The 14,811-nt window shown below is 39.2% G+C and overlaps 1 protein-coding gene and 3 non-coding genes across 10 annotated transcripts in view; 1 reads left to right on the plus strand and 3 right to left on the minus strand.

Moving 5' to 3' along the window:
• Nucleotides 1-14,811, plus strand: part of LOC113547560 (rho guanine nucleotide exchange factor 4) — a 118,872-nt gene that overhangs the window by 81,634 nt on the left and 22,427 nt on the right. The gene's annotated exons all lie outside the window — the stretch shown is intronic.
• Nucleotides 2,215-2,287, minus strand: trnar-ccg (transfer RNA arginine (anticodon CCG)). The gene has a single exon. It is a non-coding gene; the product is annotated as a tRNA-Arg (tRNA).
• On the minus strand, nt 9,419-9,491 carry trnar-ucg (transfer RNA arginine (anticodon UCG)). Its single transcript has one exon. It is a non-coding gene; the product is annotated as a tRNA-Arg (tRNA).
• trnar-ccg (transfer RNA arginine (anticodon CCG)) lies at nt 10,168-10,240 on the minus strand. Its single transcript has one exon. It is a non-coding gene; the product is annotated as a tRNA-Arg (tRNA).

Below are 14,811 nucleotides of genomic sequence, written 5' to 3' on the forward strand. Positions count from 1 at the left end.
TTTTGCTTATTTCAAGCATTTATTTCTAGAAAGAAGCAAAATGATCTGCTGAAAGAGTGGAACAAATCTAAGCTTGAAAATGAGTCTGTATGTGTAGAAATAGGATTAATGGCTTTATATTTGCTATATTAAATATGGCATAATGTCATAATGGCTTTTCTTTTATTCAAGATATCACTTGCGAAGATATTTTTATTGCTAATAAATAAAACCTTTGCAATGTGTTTATTTCTATATATTTAATATTCTCTTGTGTCATTTACTAGATATGTTGAAATCGTTTTTTCTATGTAATTAGTAATTTCAAGACTTTTTTCTTGAATAATATAAAATGATCTGCAATAACACGATTTCAAATAATTACTGCTACTGTGTCTTTTACCTTGGATACGGTTGATACGGTTTAAGTTCTTAATTAGACTTTAAGGAATGTGTATTGCTCAGGTGAAAGACACTTACTAAAGATACGAACGATGTCCTGAAATGCCGAATATGTGCAGTCATTGCAACACAGCGAGACTTTGTATTAAACTGAACTGAATCGAACATGACGTTGATGTATTAAGACAGCCGTCAGAAATATGATAAAGTGTAAATGATGGAGTCGAGGAAGAATGTCTTCAGAGAGAAACTGTTGATTTTCCAACTGAATGCAGATGAATGCTTTATTATTTTCTCTCCTCCGTGGAAAGGGGACCTTGTATGGACATTCAGTCAGCCTCACTTTGAATCAGATTAGCTCTAAAACTGGAGGAGAAGGTCACAGAGAGAGGGAGGATGAAATAGAGAGAAAGAGAGATAGACAGAGAGGTGACGAGAGCAGATCGAGCATGTGGAAAGTTTTATTTTAGACTGATGTATCATTTGATTAAGATGCAGTAGGCATCTGACAGGGAAATGCCTGAAATGCTTTAGATGTCAAACGACACAATCAGAGTTGTCAGACATGATGGCAGGAATGAGTGTGTTTGTGTGCACACATATGGCCTGTCCATTTTAATCTTCATGACTTCTTTCTTCTCTCTCTGAAGGTATTGAGAATTTATCCTCACATCTTTTTCCTCTCCATCATGTTTTAATCATTTCCAGCATCTCCCTGTTTCAATCTAGCAGTCAGACCCTTCAGAGTTTAATATACTGCTTATTCAGCATTCCTCAGAGACGTCTGAGTTTTAAAAATAAATAAATAAATAATAAGGCTCCTAGCAAATCAGAACATTTTGTACTTGCCCATGATTTTACTGCTTCATCACACCTCTTCATTTCATGACCAGGTTACATCAGTGTGTATAGCAAACACGTTTGTGTCTCTTTGTTTCATAAAATGTCTACTGTTAAAAATCATAGATTTGCTCGCGAATGACGCAACACAAAAGCGTTCACTGTATCTACAGAAGATTGTGTGTTTGAATCCAGACAGTGCCACAGCCATGGCCAGGAATCTGAGAGAACAAAATTGCCCATGGTCTCAGAATCAAAGCTCTCAATCACGAATCAGTGAATGGTCCCTTGTGAGCCCGTGTATGTGGAAGAGGGCAGGTAGCGCTTTCCTCTGTGTGTGACGTAGCATGAGTGTGAAAAGATGCACTGGCTTCACGTGGCTCAGAGGAAGCATGTGCTAGCCTTAATGTGATGGGGAGAGTGAGCTAGTGGGTGGGAAATGGCAAAAATGAACAAATGACCAAAAGAAAAAAGATTTAAACTGTTGAGACACTGTGCATTCTCTCCTTGTTTTTATCTCACATTTTTAGCCCAAAATATATGTGTCTTTGGAGTAGCTTGCTGTGGTTTTGTAAAGATAGCAACTGGGGCTTGACACTCAACTGAGTCACATTCACGCATAATGACACATAACTTGAGGATGGAACCGGTCTATCATTGATGCATAGGTGCATGTTGTTAGTAGTGGCGCTTTGAACCTGCTATATTTTTCTTCTTAGTTTGACATCTGAACCATGTCCTGTTAACGATAAGCCTGGATTTTATAATGCATGTGAAGGTTGATGCCTTATCCATTAGGCCACCACACATAGGTGATGTGACATTGGGTGTGAATTAAGAATGAAAGCCTTATTGCTTTGTAGGTAGCTGATAAGTGATGTATATAGTGAGATCAGCACATGCTCCTTAGGGACACATCCTTTTATTACTACAGTGGGTGTCTTAGGAGTAGTGTTTTGCTTAAAGGTGTTCTTCATAGGGAACCACTACAAGCGACCCAGGTGGGACTTGAACCCACAATCCCCAGCTCCGGAGGCTGATGCCTTATCCATTAGGCCACTGGGCCTGTTAGAGGAAGGGTGTCCATAATGAGATTATTTTTAAACACAACTCCAGACTTACTCCAGTTTAAACCTATGTTTCTGTGATGAGAAGCGTTTGACAGGAAAATGATTAAAATGCTTTGGATGTCAAATTACGATCAGTCTGTCAGTGGAAAATGAGTTTGTACAGTTTCCCTGTCCACATCTGTCTCCCAATGATGATATATTTTAAGCAAGCAACAGCATTCAACTCATTAGGAAAGCCTACAGCTGACATTTGTGACTCAAACCCACAATCTCCAGCGTCAGAGTCTCACAAGCTCACGCTCCTGACGGACCAGCGTTATGCTGTTCTGCGCACGCTCAGACTTTCAGAAACAGACTGAGGAAATGTTTTTCAATTCTTTAGTATAACCTGATGATGTTTCTCCATTCATTCTAGTTCACACATTTAAACCAAAGTGAGCGATTCACAACCGTGACTTCAATAATCTTCAACAGACTTCAATAACACAGGGAAAGGCTCATGAAGCAGTGAAACGTTGGTGTGTAGGTGTGAATTGATGTAAACAAATTGCTGCTAAAGCTGGACCACATTATAAACAGTACATCATAAGCTCTGCTTCTTAGTGTTTTCACACTATGACATTATTGCCATATCTTTCCGTGTAAACAACAAGTATATACCCTGAAGATTTTGATTTATTTGTTTACTTGGTGTGAGAGACTTCATTCAGTTATAGTGACCCAGAGTAAGTTTTATCACACTACAACCAAGGTGGGACTTGAACCCGCAACCCCCAGACACTATATCAGCTGGAGCTGTGTTATAATCTCAGTGATGCGTCTCCATTCATTCTAGCCCTTTAAGATGGTCAGAATTTTTTAAACATTTAAACCACTCTGAATGATTCACACATGTACTGAAAATACCGGGAAAGGCACATGTTTAACTCAACTGATGTCTAGAAAATCTTGTCAGTTTCATTCAGTAACCATATACAGCTCTGTAACAGGAGTCTTTTTTTTGCCATTGCATGTGAATATGAAGCCTGGACTTGATGTAAAATTATTTCATAATGTCCTTTATTTGGCCTTCATAATGCACCTTTGTCCTCCACATTGAATTTTTTATTAATGGAAGACAGGAGTTGCCTGTACTGAAATGTGGTCTTGGGGAATCAAGTTTCTCAGCCGAATGCATCACAAACAAGATCTGAAGGACTTTTACATTTCTGGAGGTGATCTGTTTTCTCTCTTTTGAAAAAGGGAGAAGTTCCAGCCATTTGTACAATATTTTGTACAAATTGGCTTCCTGTGGATTCCTGAAACCAAATGCTGCTTGGCAAGCCGTGCCTCCATGTTGCTGGTGATTGTATATTGGAGGATAGAGCAGATGAGAATAGATGGGAATATTTCCATTTAGCAAAACAGCCACTCGTTTCTGCTGACATCCTGGAACTTGAGCGACTTCACGGCCACCTGGCACGAACACACGTGCACACGCACTAGCCTACAGCTAACAAATTTAAAAAGGTCAATTTAAATTAGAAAACAAATTTTAGATGATAAATGTAGATTTTTAATTCAATATTGTTTTATACAGAATTGTTGAACGTCTATACAGTATGTAATGCAAGTACGTCATAAGTAACTGTAATTATATTACTTAAAAATTAAGAGTAATTCCCATTTTTTCAGAGGAAAAGTAATTTAATTACAGTAACGTGTTACTTAGTCACGTGTTCTACCCAAGACTGTGTGTAACCCAGAATAGTTGGTATGAAACTGAGAAACATTTTACACGTCATTTTACGCATACGTGATCAATGGCCTTGGCGTAGTGTCCCACTTCATCTGTAACACTTAGTTATGGGAGAATTTTTCAGTTATCTGGTTACTGTAAAGTCCCCAGAGTATGTGATGCTTTTTAAAGCAAAACATTACGACCAAAGCTCGCAGTTCACTGTCCTAGTTTAAAGCTACATTATTGCCAGGAGAAGCCAGGAGTATCAGAGTGTAGATTTCAGACCACGCAATCAGTCCTTCAGTGTGCTTATGGCCTGTCCACATCTCTCTCCCCGTCAACATATTGAGAGATGATCGTTTCTTTCTCCATCATGTTTTAAACTTTTCCAGATCTGTTCTCTTCTCCTTTACGCATTCTGGGCCACTGGGAAGAAATCATAATTCTCCTGAGACTCCCAGTAAAAACAAATAACAGATCAGATCAGAGTTGCAATCAACATCACAGATGGACTGTGTCTAAAGACACCATGACATGTCTAACACGTTAAACATTACCTTAGAGATTGTGGCACCAATGTGTGTTTCCTCTAGTGTCTCTAGGTGAAGGATCTCATTAGTATCAGTGTTCTGGCAGGTCTGAAGCTTTTTCTGCTGCTCTGCAGGTCAGAAGAACATGGGTTCCCTTGAATGGGCCTCCAGAGAGAGATCACAGTGATGACGGTGGTAAAGCCTGGCTTCTTTCTCTCGCAGACTTTGGCACTAATTAGATTCCAGTTCCTGCAGTCGCTGAACACAAAGACACAGGAAGGGTCTGCCACTGCAGAAGTGGAAATGTGGAAGCACAATGTGTGTGTGAGCTTCAGATGAGAAACTGTGAACTAACACGTTCTCCACAATGCAGTCATCTTTATTACATGTTGTTGCATGTCAGTAATCCAATTTAGTTAATTTTTTTGTCATCACATGTCATGTGTAACCAGGTCTTACATGTTGTTTTTTGAAGGGAAACACTGTACTAAAGGCTTAGGTGGGATTCAACCCCACAAGGCCACTGAGTCTCGTGAAACTGCAAAGCCTGCAGAATCTACAAAATCTCCTTCTACTATCTTCTTCCTCACATTCTTCCTCTCAAAGAATGCAGAAGTGAGAGCAGCGTAGCATGATGTGACAAGCTGTCCGCAACAGACTGAACAAACAAGCGCTGTGTCTGAAATTGCATACTTCTATACTATTCTAAACATTTTACTATCAGTTAACCAGTTTTCCAGAATTACTACTGAAACTCCTGTTTTTTTAACGTCACAATCTCCTGGAACGTCTAGATTAGTAAATACTTTCTCGATTTGAGACGCAGCTCATGACATCAGTGTTTTAAAGAGAAAGAAGCAGAGCTTGTCTGTGTGTTTAACATTTCCATGTTGCTGTGCAGAGACAAATATGTGTCTCAGAATAGTTGGCATGAAATTAATAAACGTTTTTCAGGTCACCATGGAAACCAGTGGGACAGGGAAGTTTCGGCTCCGACATGCCATCTAGTGCATATCGCTTTTAATTACACAGATGTACAAAACGGTATGCAGGTGAGTATGTGTGTGTAACACTTAGTCATGCCTAAGTGTAAGAGACTTCCTTCAGTTATCAGGGTATTACACTGCTGTTTAAAGGGAAACACTAGTACAAAGAAGCGAACAGAAAAAAGCTTTAAATGTCAACCTACACAATCAATCATACATAACAACGCAACATAGGTGTGTTTGTGTGTGAACAAATGACTGCCCAGCTTTAATCTTCCTGCCTCTTTCTTCTGTCCCTTTCTCTGGAGGTATGGAGGGATTAACTTTTCCCTCTTGGTTATATTTTGAACTATTCCAGCAGATGTTCTCATCTCTCTGATGCATTCTGGGCCACTGGGATACAGAGGTCACGTTCAGACCCATAGCTTAAAATACTGTTTATGTATCGCTCCACTGAGACGCCTGAATAAATAAAAATAAATAAATAAAAAAATCCAGAGCTCCAATCAGCACACTTTATTCAGTGGTGTCAGTAAAGTAGATCTGATCTGTTTCTCTTCTCATTTCTTTCATTGCACGTCCTCCTTTACTTTCCTCGCTATGCCTATTTGTGTTTTGAGGACATGAGAAATAAATGCATGGAAAGGAAACAAGGACAGAGAAATCGAGCGTATATGAGGTGTCCTCACTCACTGCCGCGGCATGTGAAAGCAACATCGCACTGAAATAATCAGTGAGAAAATGATCTGTTTGAGATTCTACTCTATCCTCGTTATCTGACTTTCAACAGAGTTTGATTGTGAACCACTTTTATCCCAAAACACTGCTGAATTCTGGATTCTGATTGGTCAGAAGATGATGCGTAATTTTCTAATATATTATCTTGTCTATAGTAACAGCTCTGCATTAACTGATTAAAAAACATATCTTATCATTGATATCTGTAAGGAGATGTTTGTTTAACATTTGTGTGTGGAAGGAGTCTCCAGTGTCAGTGCTTTGTAACAGTCAGAGGTAAAACTGTAACTTTAACTTTTCCGATATCTTCAGGACAGAGGAGTTTACACTTCTTTACAGTTTTTCAGTAACAAGACAAGCTGCATTTTTTTGTCTTATTAACTTCAACAGAGTGATAAAAAGTGAGGCTGGTGAGTGAACGAGTGTTTATAGCCGCGATTGCGAGTATAACTTGCTTTGCAGATGTTCTTCAACATTAAATGTAACAGCATGTTTTGTTTTATTTTTTACTCAACTACTGTTTTGTAGGTCTTTTGTAGGAACTCTGCATCTCTGTGCATTCAGATAATGTGAATTATCCAGATGTTAGCCGGGGCTGCCTCTATGCAGATGGTGTTTATTTATTTGTGCATACAGCAGTTTTCTCTGGCACTTCTTTATGTTTCACACTTTCTGCTGTTTCAGTAAGTGCTGAATTGCTGAAATGATGTGTCGTATAATGGGATTTTAGCACTAGTGAAATTGTAATGCTTAAGAGAGGATGCCTGTATCTTGGGATTATAGTGTATGTGTATTTAACCACATGTACAGTACATGAATAATGACAAAAAACGTAAATGGGATGAACTCGAACTCCGGAATATCTAAGCTTTAATTATAAAGAATATACAGTATGTAGTTCCATGATGATCTGAAGACATTAGACTTGAGGTTCGACCGCTTTGTAATGTGTATCATGTGATCTAAATAAGCTATTTTCCTTCAGTGTTCTGTTGATGTCGAGACTTGATATTACACCTCCTCATACTTCCAAGCTTGATAATGTCTCTATACACATTTAATGAGAGGTCTTATATGTCAGGGTGCACCTCTTTAAGATTTTTTACCTTCTTTAGTTCATCCTTATAATGTAGTATCCTCTAGAGTAGAGAAATCTCTTCAGTGAGTAACAAAATAGCAACCCAAATGGGACTTAAACCCATAATCCCCGGCGCCGGAAGCTGATGCCTTATCCATTAGGTCACATAACCACGTACCTAATAAGCCACACTGGAGCTTCTTTAAGTGCTGCTTATCCAAAAACACCGTGAACCTTATGAGGGCCCTATGCATTTCTAAGATACCGTGTTTTTATATATCACTCATTGAAGAGTAAGACTACTGCTGCTAAGTCTTCTGTCTTATGGCTGTGTATATGGCCCATCATAACTCTGCCATGTTGTTCATTGTTGCATTGCTTCAAGGTCATTAGACTTTATATTGTATGCCTCAGTTAGTTTTTTTAACTGGGTCATATTCATGTTCAGACCTAGAGCTAAAAATACTATCTATTCATCACTCCCCTGAGACACTCAATAAAAACATGTACCAAATCAGCATGTTTTCTTATTCTTCTTATTACTTTGTTTCATACGTTATACATGGTGTTAATAAAGCAGATCTATTACTGGATTAAGTAATGAACTGGAATCTGTTTAGAACATTTACTCAAGTGTTTGGAATAATGGTTGAATAGAGTGTTGCTTAATTTTAGTTTTTGGTTAGTTTTCTGTTATTTTCTCCAGTTTTTCCATTCTTTGACCCAAATACTTCGGTTAAGTGAGGTATTGCAAAATAACGAATGTAATTTTATCTGTAATGGAAGGTATACATCTATGATAATGTGACAGATAAGAGACCAGTGGTACTTGAACCCAGTTACTGGATTAGTAATGAATAGAGGGCATGTTGTCAGGTGTTCCACTATTTTCGAATAAGGATATGATTTGTTTTCTGCTCTAATATAGCTGTTTCAGATTGGGATTAATGGAGTAACAATACATATTCTTTGAGCCAATTCACCTAAAGGCTAGCTAGCTGCTTTTGCATTCTTTTTAGATTTTTGAAATGCTCTTTAGCAAGAGACGGAAACAGCAAAGCCTCCCAGTTCTGGAAGCTGATGCCTGGGCCGTATGCGGATAATGCTGTACTGAACATGTGGAATTGAATTCTGTTATTCTCATGCTCTATATTCTTGCAAATAGTTAAAATGAGTTACACTGAATCGACCTCCAGAAGGTTCCTCTAGTGTTTCTAGGTGAAGGATCTCATTAGTATCAGTGTACTGGCAGGTCTGGAGCTTTATCTGCTCTTCTGCAAGTCAGAAGAACATGGGTTCCATTAAATGGGCCTCCAGAGAGAGATCACAGTGATGACGGTGGTAAAGCCTGGCTTCTTTCTCTCACAGACTTTGGCACTAATTAGATTCCAGTTCCTGCAGTCGCTGAACACAAAGACACAGGAAGGGTCTGCCACTGCAGAAGTGGAAATGTGGAAGCACAATACTGTATGTATGAGCTTTATTCAAGATGTGTGTGCAGATGGATGCAATAAACAACACTCATAATCTTAACGTGATGTTGAGCTCAGCTCTCTGGCTCATTACAGTCCCTCAGATGTTTTAATAAGGTAAGATGATGTGGGACGGATCATTCGGAAAAGCTTAATTTGCTTTTTTGACCACACATGTGAACTTGATTAGAATAACTGGAATGTGATGGGAATAGGTGTGATAAGCAAGCTCGGAGAGTTTTTAGGGGTCCAAGCACTTTTTCATATTTGTGCCTGCATTTTTGGTCCGTTTGTCCTTTTAGCTATAGAAACATATCATGTCAAATCATCACCAATCCGATCAGTACTCATGGTTCTCTGCAACAGTTGTGTAGATCATTATTTGTGTTGTGTTTTGGTCAGCCTGGGACACTGTGCTCATATGTTGTGTGTTAATTACATTCCTCTTCTCTCTATCCCTCTGTGCTTTATGTACAGTGCACAATGTGACAGTAGCAGCTCATGTTTTCTAAGCCTAAATAAAGCTTCTGTTTTACACACAGTTGATTCTAATGGTGTAGAGAAAGTAGGGAATGCAGACTTAGACAAGCCATTGCATTCAAGCGACCCAGGTGGGACTTGAACCCACAATCCCCAGCTCCGAAGGCTGATGCCTTATCCATTAGGCCACTGGGCCACATAGATGGGCATTCTTTTAGCCCAATCCACAGTTAGTGTCTATTAGGATTTCCTTGTAACTTGACCACACTGCATTGCTGCACTGTTACGTTATAAAAAAATTAAGAAACTATACCATAGTAACGCAAGTGAGACTCAAACCTACAACCTTTAATTCCATACACCAATGTCAATCAATCAAATCAATCAAGCCTACTGTGATTAGTAAGTACCAATTCTTAAAATGTGATGTAAAATCAGGAGGCTCTGGGATCAAGAATACACCAGTGTATAATCCAGTTACTACAGCAGGGAAATACATCATCAATACGTTTATTCACTAAAGCCGCTTTAAAGTGATGCTTCAGTGAGCAACAATGTCTCCTTCGGTAGAAAACGTTGTTTGATTCTTCTTGTCCTCATTTTCTTTCCTTGCATCCTTTCCCCTCTTGCTCAGAGGGAGGAGATAAGAAGTGAGGAAGGGAAACGCGGAGGCACAATTAAAGCCTGAGAAATGCTGCATGTTTGAGATTTTAAGGTGTGAATTAATGATTATAAGAGTTATCAAACCCACATTCTCAGTTCAGAGATCATTGGATTTTTGCTGACATGACCCAGTTTCATATTCTTGAAGTAGTTTTTCCTCATAGGAAGCACCAGAACATAGGTATAGATGAAGCACTACAACAAAGCAACGACCCAGGTGGGACTTGAACCCACAATCCCCAGCTCCGGAGGCTGATGCCTTATCCATTAGGCCACTGGGCCACAATGATGCAGGAGCTTGTGCATATTTCCTGGAATGTGTCTGTATTTATAAATTTATTTAAGCCTTACAGTGTTACAGTAGTTCCATTAAGAATGCTGCAAGATTTCCTCTTAGTAACAAAACACAAGAGAAGATGGAGGTACAGGGATCGTCTCTCTTTTACTCTGTCTCTCTCTCCCCCTCTTACTTATTGATCTACCTCTTTTTGTCGTGTCCCTGAAAAACCTCTGCAGCTCACACTCACCCCATATCTCACTCTGCTTCATCAGACCTGCTGGGAAATGCAAACTGTTTTAATATATGCTTTTAATATGGATGTGTGTGTGTGTGTGTGTGTGTGTGTGTGAGAGAGAGAGAGGACATCTGAACATCTGTTCAGGCTTGCAGCATGCTCAGCTCTTCATCTCCGTCATCCAACCTGCTGTGTGTGTGTGTGTGTGTGTGTGAGAGAGAGAGAGATTGCACTTCACTATACATGTACGACAGGGCTATACATCTTCTTTACACACAGCCATATTTATGCGATCACACACAGTCTAGCCTGTATTTCTCCGAGCCATCGATGGCCTGTTACAGTTTTATAGCCGTTCTTTCAGGTTCAGGCTGGAATGTTGATCAGGAGAGAGAGAAAGAGCTCATGTTGGTGTTTTAACCCCTTCAGTACAGCGTTAAAATGTGTGGGTCGTATTCCTGCAAGTTAAGCACATGTAGTGAGGACTACATTAACATCAGAATTGTGCACATCTGTATTCAGACCTCAGGCATGACTACAGATTTCTCTATTCTGAAGTTACATGAGAGTTCCGCACTCAGATACACGTCATTCTAATCTTAAACTTGAGCACATTTCTCTTGCATGATATGCATTCAGTAATAATATTGTCCCTTTAAAGTCCATGAAAAATCATTTTTTCACATGGAAGACATTGGAGGCGACGCATCTTAATCAGAAACACTGCTGATCTTAAGGAGTGATTTTTATGGACAAAATTATGAATGAACCTGAAGTTTCTCTGTAAGTGAAGCACATGAGTGCTCAGTGAGATTATCCTTCACACTGTTTTTGTTCTCTTTACAGCAGAGCGCATCGAATTAACACCAACGTCGGGATCATTTTATTAATTTGGCAACATAAAAGACTGAATTATATGCACACATAGTGGGATAAAACCACCTACACAAACCATTCACAAATACACAAATAATTCCACACAAACATTACAAATTTATGACCTCAATATGAGCATGATATAAAAAAAAATAAAATAAAATGCAATAAAATGCACACCATGAAAATGAAATGGTTAAATTAACAAAATCCATATCCGAGCTGTGTAGTCAACACGTGTGAGTGTGTACAAATCTATATCTTCCTGAATAACCCCTGGCTGAATCGAAGCCCATGCATTCAGTGCTCACACACACACACACACACACTCACACACACACACACACACATACTCATCATCCTCTCATGCTGCCATTAAAATCCTGTTCACACTCAGTAACTATTGTTCCACTCCTCCATTCTGCTCCTATCATATTTTAGTGTGTGTCCTCTATCCATCTCTAACTCAGCGCACAGAGCCGCAGGGTCCTGGAGCTATGGGCTGTGTGTGTGTGTGTGTGTGTGTGTGTGTGTGTGTGTGTTTCACCAGCAGGAAGGAGAACATTAATCTTGCATTTTAATCTTTCCTCCCATGTACACCAGCAGCAATTAGCTTCAGACAAACTGAATTTCCTATTTCATCTCTTGGGAGTGTGTGTGTGTGTGTGTGTGTGTGTGGTAATAAGTGGTTGTTTGCTGCCTCTACACAGTCTCTTCACATTTGTAGAGCTCTGTTTCATTCCATAATGACACAACAATCTGAAGTCAGTGATCTCTATCACATCATTCAACAACATTCAAGGTTTTTTTTATTACTTAGTGCAACAATTAACACATTACCCCACAGTGAGAGTGTGTTGATTAATTCTCTAGAACAGCAGCTCTGACAGTGGTGCAGCCGCAGACCACAGGCTGATATTAATGCGCTCGTTCTAATACGCTATCGTTTCTATAGTAACAGCTCATTCACAGGGACATGACGTTTTCTGAAAGGAGAAACGTGTTTATTTAGCATTTATGGAAGGAGTCTCCAGTGTCAGTGCTTTGTATCAGTCAGAGCTAAAGCTAGTGTTGTGGTATCTGAGACACATCAATGGTCTCGATCTTGTCATAAACTCGGGTGAAGTTTTGTTTCATTCTCAGCCTATGAAGACTATAAATATTTTTCCGACACCATCCAAGACCATAACATCATTTCCATGAGCAAGTACTTTGTAATGTTCCTGTTACAGTACAGAATGTAAGTGTGTATCTCTGCGTATGGAGTTGACTGTTTCGAAAAACTTTATCGTCTTATGTTTCAAATCATACACTGTAGCACAAGTGCAGTATGTGTAATGTATATATATTAGGTCTCAGAAAGTTGTATGCGCCTGTGTCCTGGGTATAACCTGTGCACTTACTAGTACAAAATGACAATACCAAAGTAGAGTTATTTTAATTAATTCACTAATGTTGGGTCAGAAAGATACTACAACCAGCAAATGAACACATCTGAGTGTCTGATCTGGGTCTCGACATGGACTTGGCTGTGTGTGGTCTCAGTCTAGTCTTAGTCTCGCCCTGCTGTCCTACTCAGTCTTGACTCCGTTGGCTCTTGTCTTGATCTTGACTCGGAGTCGTCTAAAGTGCTAAACACTACTAAAAGTGTAACTTTAAGTTTCTGACATCTTCAGGACAGAGGAGTTTACGCTTTGTGGTTTCTCAGTATCGTGACAAATTGTGGTTTATTAACTTTAAATTAGCATTAAACAAATTAACCCACTACCTAGCCATATATTTATCAGCTATAAATTAGCATTATTAACTAGTGTTATAATGAACAGCTATTTAAACAGATTGGGTTAAACAGATTAACCCAGTAACTAGTTAGAATATTATAGTAAACAGCTATGAACTACAATTAAATACAATGAAACACTCTCTAGCATTAAAGAGCTATGAACTAGCATAACTAACTAGCGTTATAGTAAACAGCTATGAACTAACATTAGTAACTAGTGTTATCATAAACATCTGTAAACCAGCATTAAACAGATTAACAGCTAACTAGCATTAAACAGATTAACCAGTAACTCACTTTATATCTAACTCAGGAATTAGCGTTATACTAAAGAGTCGTTTGTATGAAAGTAAAATAAAAACAATTTAATTAGAATAAATGGTTGATTGTAATGTTGTTAACAGGCAGGACGGATGTGCTCGAAGGCAACAGCATGTAAAATCAGCCACATTATCGATCACTGCTGTGTGTATGTGTGTGTGTGTGTGTGTGTGTGTGTGTGTTTTCCTCCAGAGAAATATGTGCATAGTGCCTCAGAGTTGTCATCACCCATACACACTCTCATAGACACACTCTCACATACACTCTCTTTCATACACTCTTTCTCTCATACACACTCTCATACACTCTTTCTCTCATACACACTCTCTCTAATACACACAACTAGGTTACAAATTGGTGTTTAATGAATTCCTCCAGTGTCTGCAGGATGTAAATGAACACAAGCTGTGGTGTGTGCAGTTACATTAGAAAAAAGATGGTATGATGTTTAAAATATTCGCAGTTGAAAAATAAGATGTATGTTTGGTGTTTATATTCATCATAAATGTCAGCGTTGTACCGTTAAGCCGTGCACGGTTCTGTTCGGACGCTGAGAGTTATTCCAGTTCACACAATTCCACTGTGAAATGTGTGTGAGACATCTCTCAGACAGAGTGTGTGTGTGTGTGTGTGTCCTGCTTGGCACTGAGCGGGTCAGCGTGGGGACACAGAGCCTCGAGGGACTGCACAGTGTCATCCAGACATCAGAGCGTGGCGGTGTTTTCTGTCTGGGACACGGCTCAGTGCGTTTATCAGCACAGGCAGAGAACACACTAAGTAAGGAAGAACACACTTGTGGTGTCGTGGTGTTATAGGAAATTAATCCATGACAGGCTGCTGAGATTAAGCCGAGTAACTGTTATCATCCCAAAGTCCTGAATTTTCCTATAACAACACATTCTCGGTGTTTTATTCCTCTTACCACAGCAAGAAACCAGAAAGTGTAAACACCTCTGTCCTTTCCCTTTTAGCAAACAGGCTAACCCATTAGCATTATAGTACACAAGCTAACCTACTAGCATTATAGTAAACAAGCTAACCCATTAGCATTATAGTAAACAAGCTAGCCCACTAGCATTATAGTAAACAAGCTAGTCCACTAGCATTATAATAAACAAGCTAGCCCACTAGCATTATAGTACACAAGCTAACCCACTAGCATTATAGTAAACAAGCTAGCCCAATAGCATTATAGTAAACAAGCTAGTCCACTAGCATTATAGTAAACAAGCTAGCCCACTAGCATTATAGTAAACAAGCTAACCCACTAGCTTTGTAGTAAACAAGCTAATCCATTTGCATTATAGTAAACAAGCTAACCCACTAGCATTATAGTAAACAAGCTAACCCACTAGCAT

This window comes from Pangasianodon hypophthalmus, chromosome 1 (genome assembly GCF_027358585.1).
Source record: "Pangasianodon hypophthalmus isolate fPanHyp1 chromosome 1, fPanHyp1.pri, whole genome shotgun sequence".
In the NCBI taxonomy this organism is placed as follows: domain Eukaryota; kingdom Metazoa; phylum Chordata; class Actinopteri; order Siluriformes; family Pangasiidae; genus Pangasianodon; species Pangasianodon hypophthalmus.